Consider the following 14,735-nt stretch of genomic DNA (forward strand, 5'->3'; position numbering starts at 1 on the left):
AACCAATAGCATTCAAGGAGAAAAGATGTTAAGTCATAGTGGAAAGAGTCATAATGATACCAAGGGACACAACTACTAATATGGAGGAGTTGTGAAGAACTATTATATTTCTTTCCATTTATTATTGTGTCAAAGTGGTAGTCTAGAATTTATTAGTCCTTCCTTGAGCTATTATATTTTCTTCCATTTTCTCTAGTATATTTGAAGTTATTTTGTTTTTCTTTTATGTTTTAGAATAAGTGTTGATCTTCTATTTATAGTGATCAGACCAATAGTGTTAAGGATTTAGAAGAAATTTTATGACAAGAAACGGTTGACTCTTGCAGTGAGTTGTTTTTATAGTTTAATGTATTGTTCTCATGTGATGAATTTCTAGAACATAATGAAATAGCTCCTAGTTTACATTTTGTGTTAGTAGATTAGCAGAAGCGAACCAAGGGGGCCCACTTGGGAGGTGGATTAGATTAGAGTAGTATAGATTTGTTTTCAAGCATCTTTAGTATTGTAGGTAGAAGTTATAAGTTCCTTCCTATAGAATCATACTTTGTGAGTGTTCCTACAACATCTATAAGAATAGTTATAGTAGATGAACTGAGTTGGAATATATCTTAGTATTTAATTTCATTTCTAGTATTCATTTTAGTAAAGAGTTAAGTGTGTTAGTTTTTTACAACACTAGTGTAGGTTCTTTCCTTTCATTTTACTTTCCTACAACATAATAATAATGACTCATTAAGAAACCTAGTGCACATAATGTGCCAACCATTTCAAGTATATGTCCCTAGGTTGACAAAATTAAAGGCACCTCATCGTGGCAAAAAATAGTCCTTAGATTGAATACACTATTGCTAAGTATGGCCTTTGGCATGATTATTATACATCTATTGTGAGGTGGACCACCTCCATTGCCTCTAATCTTATCTCAAGATCTTAAAATTCTTTTATGAGAACCAAATGCTCTGATACCAATTTTTGGAAATATAAGGTAGGTTAGGTTGCTACGAGGGGAGGGGTGAATCAGGAACCAATAAGACTTTATCTTACTTCACCAATTAATATTTCATATATTATTTTGATATAAGTGCATGCATGAAATAATGGAACCAATAAATCATTCATAACACTTTGACATAAGATACAGTGACCTAGAAACCTTCCAATTAGAAAGTAAAAATGAGGAGGGCATGATACCCACAAGCTTTAGTACTACAGTATAATGTTAACCTATTAAGTCTTACAATTGACCACTTTTGGTGATCTTCCATGTTAGGAGAAATAAGGATTGTAAGGTCCACCTTTTTAGATTATTTAAAAATATACAATGAAGTATGCACTCAGTTAAGAGATTTAGAAAAAGATAGTTAAGTCCACTCGGTTAAAGGATTTGACTAATGCATGTGTTATGATGAATTAGTGGTTGATCTCTAAGTTGATTTTCTAAATGAGATTCCTTGTATTGCAATGTTTCCTTATATTCCTTCTCAATTACATAGTTGGATATGATACAATAATTTATGTATATATCAATACAAATAACTATTTATTGGAGTAGTCTACCATACCAATTTCACCATAATTCCTAAATTTGGCCCAACTATTGCAACGTAGGTTTAGAAGAAACATGCAATGATATTCTGATACTCAAAAAACACTACCGATGCCTGACATACTTTGGCACTCAATTAAAGTTGAAGCTCAATCCATATTGATCACTTTTGAGTAGCTTAGACTTGGTCAGCACTATATGACTTAGTGAACACTAAGAAATTCAATAGTTGTTAAATAACTAAATTGATTCTACATGACTTGATCACCACTAGATTCACTTCATTAACCCTGTGAGCTTAGAAAACTTCTCAGTAAACATTTTGTATGTTAGCATGAATTGTAACCTGATTATTTAAATTCATAGAAATTAAAACACTTGTTTGACACTATTGTATGAATGATAAGCTTGGTAGGAACTGTAGAGCATGATAGCAATGTAACCAACTGATTAAGTGTTGAGTCACTAATAAACAAATAGACCTTAATGTCAACAATTAGAGGACTTAAAATTACAATAGACAAAGCACAAAGTTAGGTGATTTACACAAGTCTATTGAGACTACTCTATTAGGTGATTTTCTTTGTATCACCTATTAAAATGATTTAGCACCATGATTCTTCAGTTAGCACTCTATTGCTAGATGTCAACTCTTCTCTTTCTTAATGAATCATTGATCCTTCTAATCAAATATGTCTCCTTTTGCCTCTCTCATATTTTCTCTTTTCTCTCTAACTATTTCTACAATTTAGAACTCTATCATAACCTCCATAGCCACCATGAATGTTGTCTGTATACTTAACATTCATCTCCTTTCACACATGCAAACTCTTTAGGGTTTTCATTGTAAAATAAGCATAGGTGCACTGGGTTAGGTAAGAATAAATGGTTGAGGTTGATCCATATTGCTGCTTAAAGCATCCCTTAATTTGATTGGTTACATGGACTATATGTGGAATCATAATATACCTCCATACATATCATCTAAAATCATAAAAAAATCATTATGTCTTTCCAAAAATGGTTTACATAGAAGTTTGTGCCATTACAAACAACTATGTCCAAAACTATTCACTTGGCATCTAAAGACTCTGATGCTTAATCATTACTACATTCTCAATGTTGTAACCCAACTTCTAAATGGCTAGGCATACACTATTTACTTGGCTCTTGAATCACTCAGCATGTATGGACTGTTTGGTTCAAAAATGACTCAACACATACTAGTGCTTAGCACTAACTAGGTATATTTCTTGGCATGTATTGTCTAGAAAGTGATGCTCAACATGCTTAATTTATCACTTGCCTTGAAATTTAATACTAATAGAAAATGACTAAGTGTTCTATCAAAACCTTTTCAAAACCAATCTAAGATTAACATATCACAATTCACAAAAATATCTATTGCAATGATCTATCATATCTAATCTTGATGCTATGCCATCCTAGGTATAAGAGAAATCATCAAACAACCAAAAAAATTTCATTTTAGTTGTTTGAATAAGGGTTGTCTTAATGTAGAGTTATTGTTTTTGTAGGCTTCCTACTTAGTAAGTCATTCATATGAGCTCAAAGTGTCCTAATTTTAGAGGTGGATATTCATCTTGGATATATCATCCTACCAATCAAGGCTTGATGTCATATCATGAGTATTCATGGATTTATTACATATTTTTGGTTTGCAATTTTGGTAAAAAATCTCTAGACTCGCCATTAATGGCCTAAATATGCCCATATGAGGCTCAAAAACTTGATAAATGGGCACCCATACAAATTTGAGCTTGTAGATTAGAACATGAGTATTCTAAAAAGTCATTATAATAGCCAATTGGAGAAATGATTTGAATTTTATAGCCTTTTGGTGTATTTGTCCAACTCTATATGTATTGTTAGGGCCTATTGTCCCTAGGTATTAAGTTTGAGTATCTAGAACCTTCCTAGGTGGCACTAAATTGTCTATTTAACAAATGCCCATACATTTTCTAAGAGAGCTCTCAGTGATATTTTGTAGCTTAATTTTGGAGATTACTGTAATCAAGGTGCCCATGTGGGTAGCATACTACATTTCTAAATTTTGTAATGTTACATTTATAGTGATAATAAGAAGCCCATATTTTGTTCTCACAAATTGTTGTTATTTCTTTGTTTATGTTATATTTTTAAGATATTAAGAGGAACAATCTTCATCATGTGATATCAAAGTTTGATTTCTTGAGTGTGGGGATAGATCACCAACTATGAGGTACTTTGCACTAGGACCATGGTTTGGGTTAAGTGTGTAGATCGATTGCAGATTGTGAGGTAGTTTGCAATAGGGTTTGAAAAGAAGTGCAAAATACCTCCATAAAGAGAGCATGGCAGAAGAGTTGTAGTTGTTGCACAAGAAGTTTTTGGAGCCCTCTTATGGAAAATACAATCATTACAATAACAAATGCATTGAGGAATGAATCTCTTCATAGGAGCTGAAGAAAGTCAGGATGAAAGATAAAAAGAAGGAAACATTGAGCAAGAAATTGTAGAGGAAGTTCTTAACCAAGAGGAGGAAAAGTTTTTTAAGGCCATTTCCAAGATTAGAAAAGGACCTAAGTTTGATGTTCCCACATTTTTGAAAAATGTTAACCCAGAGGAATTCATCAATTGGATTAATGAATTGAAAGAGAACTTTGACTATGAAGATATTGAATATCTAGATAAGGCCAAGTTTTCAAAGACCAAACTAAAGGGTCATGTAAAGATCTTGTGGTAGGAGATCCAATTGGAGAGAAATACAAGAGGGAAAGAAAAAATCAGCACATGGGATCAAATTATAAACAAAATGAAGTGAAAATTCAATCCTATGGATTATGAGCTTGATATGTTGAAGAAAGTGTAAGGGTTGAAGGTGTTGGAAATATAAGAGGAGTAATTGAGAGGGGAGGGGTGAATCAGTTACTACAAAAATAAATCCTAGATCCCTTAGATGTCAGTACAAAAATAACTTTGATAAAACTTATCTCTGTTGATGCTTGGTAAACACACTAAAAATGTTGTAACTTAGGAAATACTGAAATTTCTTAGGAAACACCTAATTTAGGAAAAACTACCAATTGCAACTACTTACTATTTTTTACTCTTCTAAAGTGAGCCTTGTTAGGAGCCAACCCTATTAAAGGTTACAAAACACACTATTAGGTGCCTTGTTAGATGTCTTTAGACAATTCAATAGTACTTCCACCTTGTTAGATGATGTAAAAATAGCTATTGAGCCAACTTTTTTTACATATTTAGACCACTGCTAGAATGTTTAAAGACTAACAATGACATGAGCTAATTTGGATGCAACTAAATTGTTGATTACATATCTCATTTCTAGCTTGTATACTTGATCCTTCTTGATTGAATATATCTTTTCAGCTCCACAAGGATATTCTTCTTATCCTTCTGATTTGCTTCCTCTTGCCACCATCAAATCTTTAAATGTACTCTTGCACTTCTAATCTTCAACTTGACCTTTTATTTATACTTTTCATATTTTCAAGTCAGCTCAAATATAACATAGAATAATTAATATTCATCTTCTATGTCAACTAGAACCAATAGATAAATCAATTGAACTCAATATGCCAAAACAAGAAAATCCTTCGTTAGCTGACCTTGCTCTATAGACACTAACTCATAAATTTTTTTCTCATGTTTACCAAGTGAGCTCAGTCAACACTACATACTTGCAAAGTTCCTTTGATAACTAAGTGAGCTTAGTTAGCACTGGCTCCATCCAACATTTCCTTCATTAACTGAGTGAGCTTGATTAACACTCATCTTTCGTAAAATTTCCTTCGATGCCTAAGTTAAGTTGGTAGATACTATCTTTTAAACTGAACAAATTATGGAACACTTAGTAGCCACAAAAAGCTATCTACACTACCCAAGTAAGCTTGACATACACTGACACATAATGATATGACATTTTGTGTAACATCAAAGAGAATACACAATTTGTTTCAACAATCTCCCTCTTTGGTATTGATGGCAACACAACATGTCATAACACAATGAAATTTTGTAGAAAGAATAAAGTAAGGAACATATCCATAGTTTTATTATGATTCTCAACCATGAGAACTCCCTCTATTAGTGTGAACTCTTTTCTCCTTTAGTTTCTCCCTCTCTTAGAAAAATTTTATTTGTTAGACCTTCTGCCAAGTTCATTCTCCCTCTTTATCAATTCTTCTCTTCCTCTTTAATATTTATTTTATAAAATTTCTATGGCAGCAAACTCCTCCCTCTTTTCCAAAAAAAAATTCTATGAGATATGATATTATACTTCTTCCTCTTTGACATCTCATGCCAAAGACAATGCTCAGTGAATATCATTGTATCTCAAGTGCAGATTCATTTGCATGATGTCCTTGTCAATACTACACCAACTAATTGATTTTCAACATGCTTTGGTTGATGCATCACTAAAATTTATTTAGAGAGCTTCAGATAGGGGAATGACCCCTAGCTTACCTCTTAGATACAAAAATACATCCTTATGTAATGATTTGGTGAATATGTCTACAATTTGTTCATTTATATTCACATATTCCAATCTAACTTCTTTATTCTATACCAATTCTCTTAAGAAATGATATTTTATAGAAATGTGCTTTTCTTTGGTATGCATTACTAGATTCTTTGATATATTGATGGCATTGGTGTTATCATAGTATATGACTACTAGATTCTTGATCTCTATCTTCATACTTGTCATTAGTTGTTTGAACCAAACAATAGTAGAACAATTGATTATTGCTACCACATATTCTGCCTCTACTATGGACTAAGAGATACAATTTTGTTTCTTTCTTGTCCAAGATACTAGTCTTTTACCAAGAAAGAATGCTCCACCACTAGAGTTTTTTCTATTATCAATACTTCCTACCTAATCAACATCTCTAAATACTTTTAAGTCCAAATTTCCTCCTATTTTGTATCATAAACCATTTTCTTCAGTACCTTTTAGATATCTCATAATTCTTTCAACTGTCATCATGTGATTTTCTTTGGTATTTGTTGAGAATCTTGTCAACATACCTACTGCTAATGCAATATCAGTACTGCAATTTTTCAATCATTGATCTATATGTGGTCTAATCTACCTCTTTGAAATTCTCATTTTTGGAAAGCTTATGTCTAGTAGACATAGGGGTTCCAACTAGTCTTGAATCTTCCATTCCAAATTTCTTTAGTATCTCCTTGATATATTTAGATTGAGTAATGTAGATACCATCTTTCTTTTGCTAAATCTGCAATCTAACAAAGAATTTTATCTCACCAAAGACAAACATCTCAAATTCTTTATTCATTTCTTCTAAAAATTGCCTTACACAAGTCATCATTTCCTATGAACAAAGTTTCATCAACAAATATCTCTGCTAACACAATCTTCTTATCTAGTCCTCCTTTGATATATAGACTACTATTATGATTAGTTCAAGTTGAAAACCAATCTATATCAAGTAGTTATGAAGTCTTTCATATTAAGCTCAGGGAGCTTGCTTGAGTCCATATAATGCCTTTTGTAATGTACAAACCATGTCCTTTTTCCTAGGATCTACAAAACCATCAGGCTATTTAATGTAGACTTCCTCATCAAGAATTCCATTCAAGAATACAGATCTTACATCCATTTGATAAACTTCAAATCCTCTATGAGCTACATATGCTAGTAAGGTCCTAACACCTTATAATCTTGCAACAGGAGTGAAAGTTTCACCATAATCAATACCTTCTTCTTAAGAATAGCATTTAAATACCAACCTTACTTTATATCTAGAAACTTTTCCACCTTCATTAAGCTTTTTTATGAATACCCACTTTGTGCCAATTACATTTTTGTCCTTGGTTCAAGGAACAAGAGTCCATGTTTTATTCTTCTCTATTTTTTCTATTTCTTCATTCATTGCTTCAATCCAACTTTCATTATTCAATGCATCTTTAACATTTCTAGGTTCAAATTCAATAGGTAAACATGTACCTTTCAATTTCCTTCTTGTCATTGTTCCATCTGATTTGTCTCCAATGATCTAATCAGGTGCATGATGCCTTCTAACATATATTGCTAACATAGGTTCTTTGGATTTTGAATGATTTTCACTAATTTTTTTATGAACATAAATATCAAACTTGGGTCCCATTATCTATGACATGGGTCCTTTAGGCTCGGTTTGAACTAGCTCGGTAGCCTCTAACTTGGGTCCTTTAGACTGTGACTCGGGTTGCACTATTTGCAACTCAGTAACAATTGATTTTGGGGACTTGGCAGGTAAAGGATCCTTTCTTTCATATAGGTTTGGTAGGGTATCAAGTTCATAGTAAACAAATCTTTCATAATGCTCTACCTCTTTGTTGCTTTCTTCTTCACTCTTTTCTACAAACTCATCAATTGTCACATGTGCACTTTCTATGATTTTAGGAGTAGACAAATTCAAACACTTGTATGTGTTACTTTTGCAGGAATATCTTAGGAATATGACTTCATCACCTTTTACATCAAAATTTCCTTTTCTAAATCCTTCCAAGATATAACATTTGCTACCAAATAGTTTAGAGTAACATACATTAGGTTTGTAGCCATACCATAGCTCATAAGTTGTTTGGTTTGAGTCTTTCATCAGCTATACTCTATTCAAGGTATGAACAACAATGATGATTGCTTCCTTTCAATATTTTATTGCAACATTCTTTTCTATCATCAATGTTCTTGCACAATCCACGATTGATCTATTCCTTCTTTTAGCTATGCCATTTTGTTGAGGTGTACCAGGACCTGATACTTGCCTTTTAATTCCTTTTTCTATGTAGAATTCATTGAATTTGTTGGAGATGAATTTATTACCTTTGTCTAATCTCAAAAAATTCAACTTCTTTCCAGTTTCTTTTTCTACTCTTGCCAAATACCACTTAAATTTGTGAAAAGCTTCTACTTTTTCTTTTAGATACATTACAATCATCATTCTAGAATAGTCATCAACAAAAGGAATGAAAAATTTATCTCCATAGTAACTCTCTATTCTAGTAGATCCACATAATTCTATGTGCACAACTTATAAGACTTATTTAGAATGATAGTTCTTGCTTTTGATACTAGTCTTTCCCATCTTACCAATTTGGCAATTTTTGCATAGACTCATATCAAGTTTCCTTGGGTTAGGAATACCTCTTACTCTTTTTTTTTTTCTTATCTTAACTAGATTATCAATGTTTACATGAAATAATCTTTTGTGCCATAACCAACTTTCTTCTACTTGAGCAATAAAATATAAACTTTCACTGAGAGAAAGATATAATAGGTTACCTCTTTTTTGTTTTCTAGATCCAACCAGATTTCTTTTTCCATCCATGAATTCTACCTTAAATCCAATGTTATTTGACTATGCCATACTTATTAGATTTTTATTTAGTCCTTCAACCCAATAAGAATTATCACATATAAGTTTTTTATTCAAAGATATACATCCTTTTCCTTTTATGAAACAAGCTTCATTGTTTCCAAATCTCACACAATCACCATCATAATATTCCATGTGCTCAATTTTTTTTTTCTCTAGTCATATGATGTGAGCAACCACTATCAATAATCCATGTATCATTTTTCCTAACATGAGAGATAAGTGCCATCTCATCTCTTTCATCATCAGATTCATCTTTTACAACAATATATACCATTTCATCTTCACTATTATAAGAATGTTTAGCCATAAAACAAGATTTTCTTACCTTTATCCTTGTAATCCTTGTAGTATTTTAACTCCTTTAATTTTTTCTAATTTCTTTTCTTTTCATCCTTTTCTTCTTTGTTTGGGCACCTTGCAGTAGTGTTGACAACTCCATAACAAGAAAAACAAATTAGAGGAATTTTACCTTTGCACTTTCCCCTACCTTTGGAACATTTCCTTGCAAGTAGGGCTTCAACAACTTCAAGATCAATGTTAGAAATTTATTCTATTTCTTCTTCACTTCTTGATTTATTGGCCTTTGATTTCTTACTCTTTTTCTCGAGTGAGAGTTTGGCTTTAGATGCAAACTCAATAGCTTTTGAACTAGGAATATAGTTATCATAGTTGTCCAACACAAAAGCTATCAATCTTACAACTAGAGCTTCCAAAGTTTTTTTTTATTTGGATCAAATCTCATCTCTTTAATAAAAGACACTCTAATTTCATAAATAGGAAGAGGAGTTTAGAGTACCTTCCTTACATTTTTTTGTCATCAATGTCTCCTCCAAATGCTTTGATTACACTCCCACTTGCTTTGATTCTTTCCACATATTTTGTAATTTTTTCATCTTCTCTCATTTTCATCTGATCAAAATGACCTCTGAGACTTTTTTCTTTAGCTCTTCTTACATTGTCATCTCCTGCATAAATGTGTTTCAATTTGGTCCACATTTTGTGAGTTGTTTTTCAGTCTTTCACTTCATCAAATTCAACATAACTAAGAATAGATGCAATATCAATCATCATGATGTTATGATTCTTCTTTTCAATAATATCTTCAATTGATAATGTTCTAATGGGAGTCTTCTATTCTGTATCAAGATACTTACAACCTAAATCACTGATAATTGCTAGATGCAATCCCATAAGTCCTCACAATGCTGCAAAGTTGTCTCAAGTTAGCTTGGGAATCTCTCTTTTGTAAGAGATCTTGATCTTTAGCTTAAGTCCTTGAAACCCTCATTGCAAGCACCAAAAAAATCTGATAGCAATTGTTGTAAATATAAGATGAGTAAGTGAGAGGGGAGGGGTAAATTAGTTACTAAAAAAGTAAATCCTAGATCCCTTAGATGTTAGTACAAAAATAACTCTAAGAAAACTTATCTCTTCTTATGCTCGATAAACACACTAAAAATGTTGTAACTTGGTAAATATCAAAATTTCTTCGCAAACACTTAATATGAAAATCTTAAGATGTTATCTATGATTACTTATTAATTTATCTTAGTTGCAAACATATTAAAAAAAAAAAAATGAATTTTCCTTGTTGCAAATCTTAGTTATCCTGTATTTTCTTGATGGACACCATAGACTTCAAAATTTATTCCTTTGAGAGTACCTTCTCCTCAATTTTTTCCACCTACTACTATAGATATTCCTAGTTATAAATCTTATCAACTAAATCATTATCAACATTTCACCATACTTAATCCATGTGATGTGTTTTCTAGTCCACTAGTTTATGCTCTGCCTCCACAACATGTTCCAGAATATTAATCTTCCTATGTGCAATGTGTATTTGGAAGAGGAGCCACTTGGCCACCACTTTCAACCCATTAAAAAAATAGGCCATCTCTATTGAATGTAGGTGAAGTGTATCCAAATCAATGGCACCATCATCTTTTCTTAGAATTGGGTCAAGTGTGTGTTCCATACACAAATTACAGTCACCAAGGAAGGTTAAATCCATAGTGGGGGAGGAAGTGTACATGGTCAGATCCAAGGAAATTGGATTTAAAAATGAGATGATTTATCCTAGGTCAATTCTATCTCAATATCCAATGATGTACACTTCTCAAACTTATCACGAATAATGATAATTTTATCCTTGGTTTCAAGTCAAGTTCATCTTCTTCTTCTTTTTTCTTTGTAAGCAGCATGGTCCTAACAATTGAACTAGGGGATGTCTTTGGAGTGTGAAAGCTTGCCTCATTTAGGAAGAAATGGCTTTAAAAACCTTCTTTCTAATCTCAAGCATATGGTTAGGGTAGAACTATAGGTATAAGGTTAGCGTATGTTAAAAAAAAAGACCTTGATGTTTGGGTAGGGAGCCTTTCACTTTATACTTTTCTATAGACAATAAAAGGGAAGAGTATATCCAAAATGAGAAACAAAAAGAATCGTTCATGTAAAAATGAATAAATATGGGAAAAATGTGCACATGAAACTTTTTGTACCTTCTTTTACAAGTGATGAATCGAATGAGCACCTTCACAAGGGCCGACCACACCTCATTCATCACTTCTCTATTGACCCATAATGAAGCTTGGAAATTTTATCACTAAGGTCAAGAAAGTACCCTACAACATCTTTGAATGAAATTTTTTTTTTCCTCTAATTTTTCACTCCTTCCATGTTTAACCTAGTAACAGAAGAGATGGACTTAAGCATAATCACAAAAGAAATGCACCCCACCATAACCTTTCCATCATCCCAAGATTCTTGAATTTTTAAAAAGATATCTAGGTTAAATCCCTTCATAGGTGTGATATACTTAGTAATTCCACAATTCTTAAGGATCTCTTAGAGCACATTACCACTTTTTTACTCCTCCAATTCATCTAGTTCAATTAGATAAGGATCCCCATCACTACTCCTTCTCTACTGACAATTAATATTGTACAACACTATAAAAAAAGAATAGACTTGAGAAAATTAAATGCCACATTTTTAGCTATGCATAGCAGCTAAATAACTCAAACACTCAAAAATAAATCCATCTCATCAACAAAATAGATCATAAATAGACCCAAATAAAATAAATGATGGCATAGTTATTAATGTGTGATTTTAGAGAAATTATTGTAGATCGCTTCATACGCCTTAGACAGTTTGAACCCATCTAGATATTTTTCCATGCTTGCAAACCTATCCATTACATAATTGCCTTCTTGATAGGTATGGGAAAAATTCACCTCCCCCACATTCATTATTAGATCACATAGTGCAAGGTGGTTAAGTCTCTAAAGGATCATCTGGGCTACTACCAAATACATCAGCAATTACAATAATAGTTCTACAAGACCTCATAAGATCCAAACACCTTGCTAAATTAGATCCATAATCTAGTAGAAAACTCCTAAGAAAATTCTAAACTCATGCTCCCAAGCCACCAAGGAACCTTGTTATTTCCAAGCCCACACTTAGCTACTATCTCTACTAAACTTTTCTCTTTCAATTATCCATGTTGAATAAATTATCTCTCTAGACTTCCCAAGACCCTCTACTTATACTAACCAAGCTAGAGGTTGACCTAAAAAGTTAAATTAAATAAAACTTCAACTCATAAGTCATGATTGCAATAGACATTAAATTCATGAAATAAAAAATACTTAGGAAAACCCCCAAGTTTACAATGCATAACTAACTTGTATAAAATTATGAAGCTACATGCCCTTAAGCATAGGTGCATGTTTGATCAAACTACTCAAATCAAAGAGTACACATGCCAATCCCTTAGATCAAAGCCCACAAATAAAATCTCCAAGTTTTGGTAGTAAGTTAGGAACACATTACCAATATATAGAAAATAGCTCTAATTCCAAGAGATTTATTCCAAAATTTATTTGCACTTAGGACAAGGTAACCTAATAAACCTCAAACATATCCCCACTTGCCTGAACCATAAGTCTACAAATTTTAGCTTAATTCCCATGCACACATGATTTCTAAATACCCTAGGATCCTCCTATATTAGATACCCTAGGTATAAAGATGAGGCATTCTTAATTGTTGGAATAATGATCTTGAACTAGTTCTTCACATACATTTCACCTAAGAAATCAACTTGCACATGTTGGAATTAAGTCATGTTTTTTATTGGTGACAACACTTATTTAGATTTTGTATGGTTACTGAGCTCTTAGTTCAATCTCTAGTGTTTACTGAGAAATTTAGTGATTACCAAGTTTCATAGTTCATACCAAGCATTCCAATGATTACTGAGTTTCATAGTTCATACTGAGCATTCCATAGGTTACCGAGTGATTCAAGGTAGTCTGAAGATTAGCAGTTCTTATTGAGGAGTTTAGTGGTTACCAAGCTTCATAGTGACTACTGGATCATTAGGTCTTGTGATGTGAAGCCAGTGTTAACCGAGTGATAGGAAGAGTAGTGTTTACTGAGTGCAAGCAAGGTAAACATGAAATTTAGTTTCTATCAAGTGACACTATATCTACTAAGTATCCAATGGTCACTGAGTTTGAAGCTACATTGAGTGATTAGTATGGACTAAGCCTCTACTTCTATCGAATGCATGATGATGTCAAGTAATGCAATGGATGTCGAGTATGAAAAATTTACCAACTTTCAAAACTCAAGTTTCTACATTTGGGCTGACTCAGTAATATTGGTGTTAATTTGTGTTTTGGCCAACGTTGTAATTATGAGAATTGGGTTGATATATATGTAATGTACTATATCATACTCAATTGTGAACATAGTAATGTTTTGAGAAGAGTGAAAGAAAATGTGATGATCAGCATGTGAATGTGAATTAGTAGCAGAGTAAAGTGTTTAGCAAGGTCAATTCAAGAGTAGTCAAGTTTTATCTATCACAAAGAGATGATCAATATTTCAAAGATCTTAATCAGAAACTTAGTTGTAAGTTAGATCTATTGTTTCACCCTAACAGGTGAATCAACTTCAAATCCTTTAATAGGGTAGACTTAACAATCTTTACTTAAATCTCTTTACTGAGTGCATACTTCATTGTATGTTTGTAAAACCTCTAAGAAGGTGGACCTAGCAGTCCTAATTGGTTCTAACAAGGACGATCATTAGAAGTGATCATTGTAAGCCTTAACAGGCCAAATTTATACTATAGTATTAAAGTTTTATGGGTATCACCCCCACCCTAGTTTTACTTTCTATTTGCAAGGTTTTTGGGTCACCAAATATTGTGTTCAAAGTGTTTTGTGCTTCCAGTTTCTTATGCATGTAGTAAATTAGATCTATTAATGGTGAATGGATTATGTTATTAAGTGCTAAATTTGTCAAAAGTTTTGAGGTTATTGATTCACCCGCCCTCCCCCCCTCTCAATAACCTAACTAGTCTTGATTATTTCCAACAATTGGTATCAAACCATTATTTTTCTCAGGATAAAGTTTGACATCTTGAGCAAAGATTAAGGACAATGGAGATATTCAAACTTGACAAAGCTATTGACAATGAGAAGCTAGATCTAGAGATGGCCATAGCTCAACTCAAGGAGGCAAAAGAGCATCTTTCCCAATCCCTAAAAAGAAGGAAGGAACTTGCAAAATAGATGAATGACCACTAGTATGTTGAAGAGAAGATTGAAGACATTTTTGCCTCAAGTAGTTTAGATGAAGCAAATGATGCAAACAAAGAATTCCTAGAAAAGAATGGCTCCCTACAATAAGAGGTAATAAAATTGGAAAGAGAATAGGAAATTCAGACAATAAGATTGTGTGGATTTTGGAAC

This window comes from Cupressus sempervirens, chromosome 6 (assembly GCF_028749045.1).
Source record: "Cupressus sempervirens isolate cs-2001-9-10 chromosome 6, ASM2874904v1, whole genome shotgun sequence".
Taxonomy (NCBI): domain Eukaryota; kingdom Viridiplantae; phylum Streptophyta; class Pinopsida; order Cupressales; family Cupressaceae; genus Cupressus; species Cupressus sempervirens.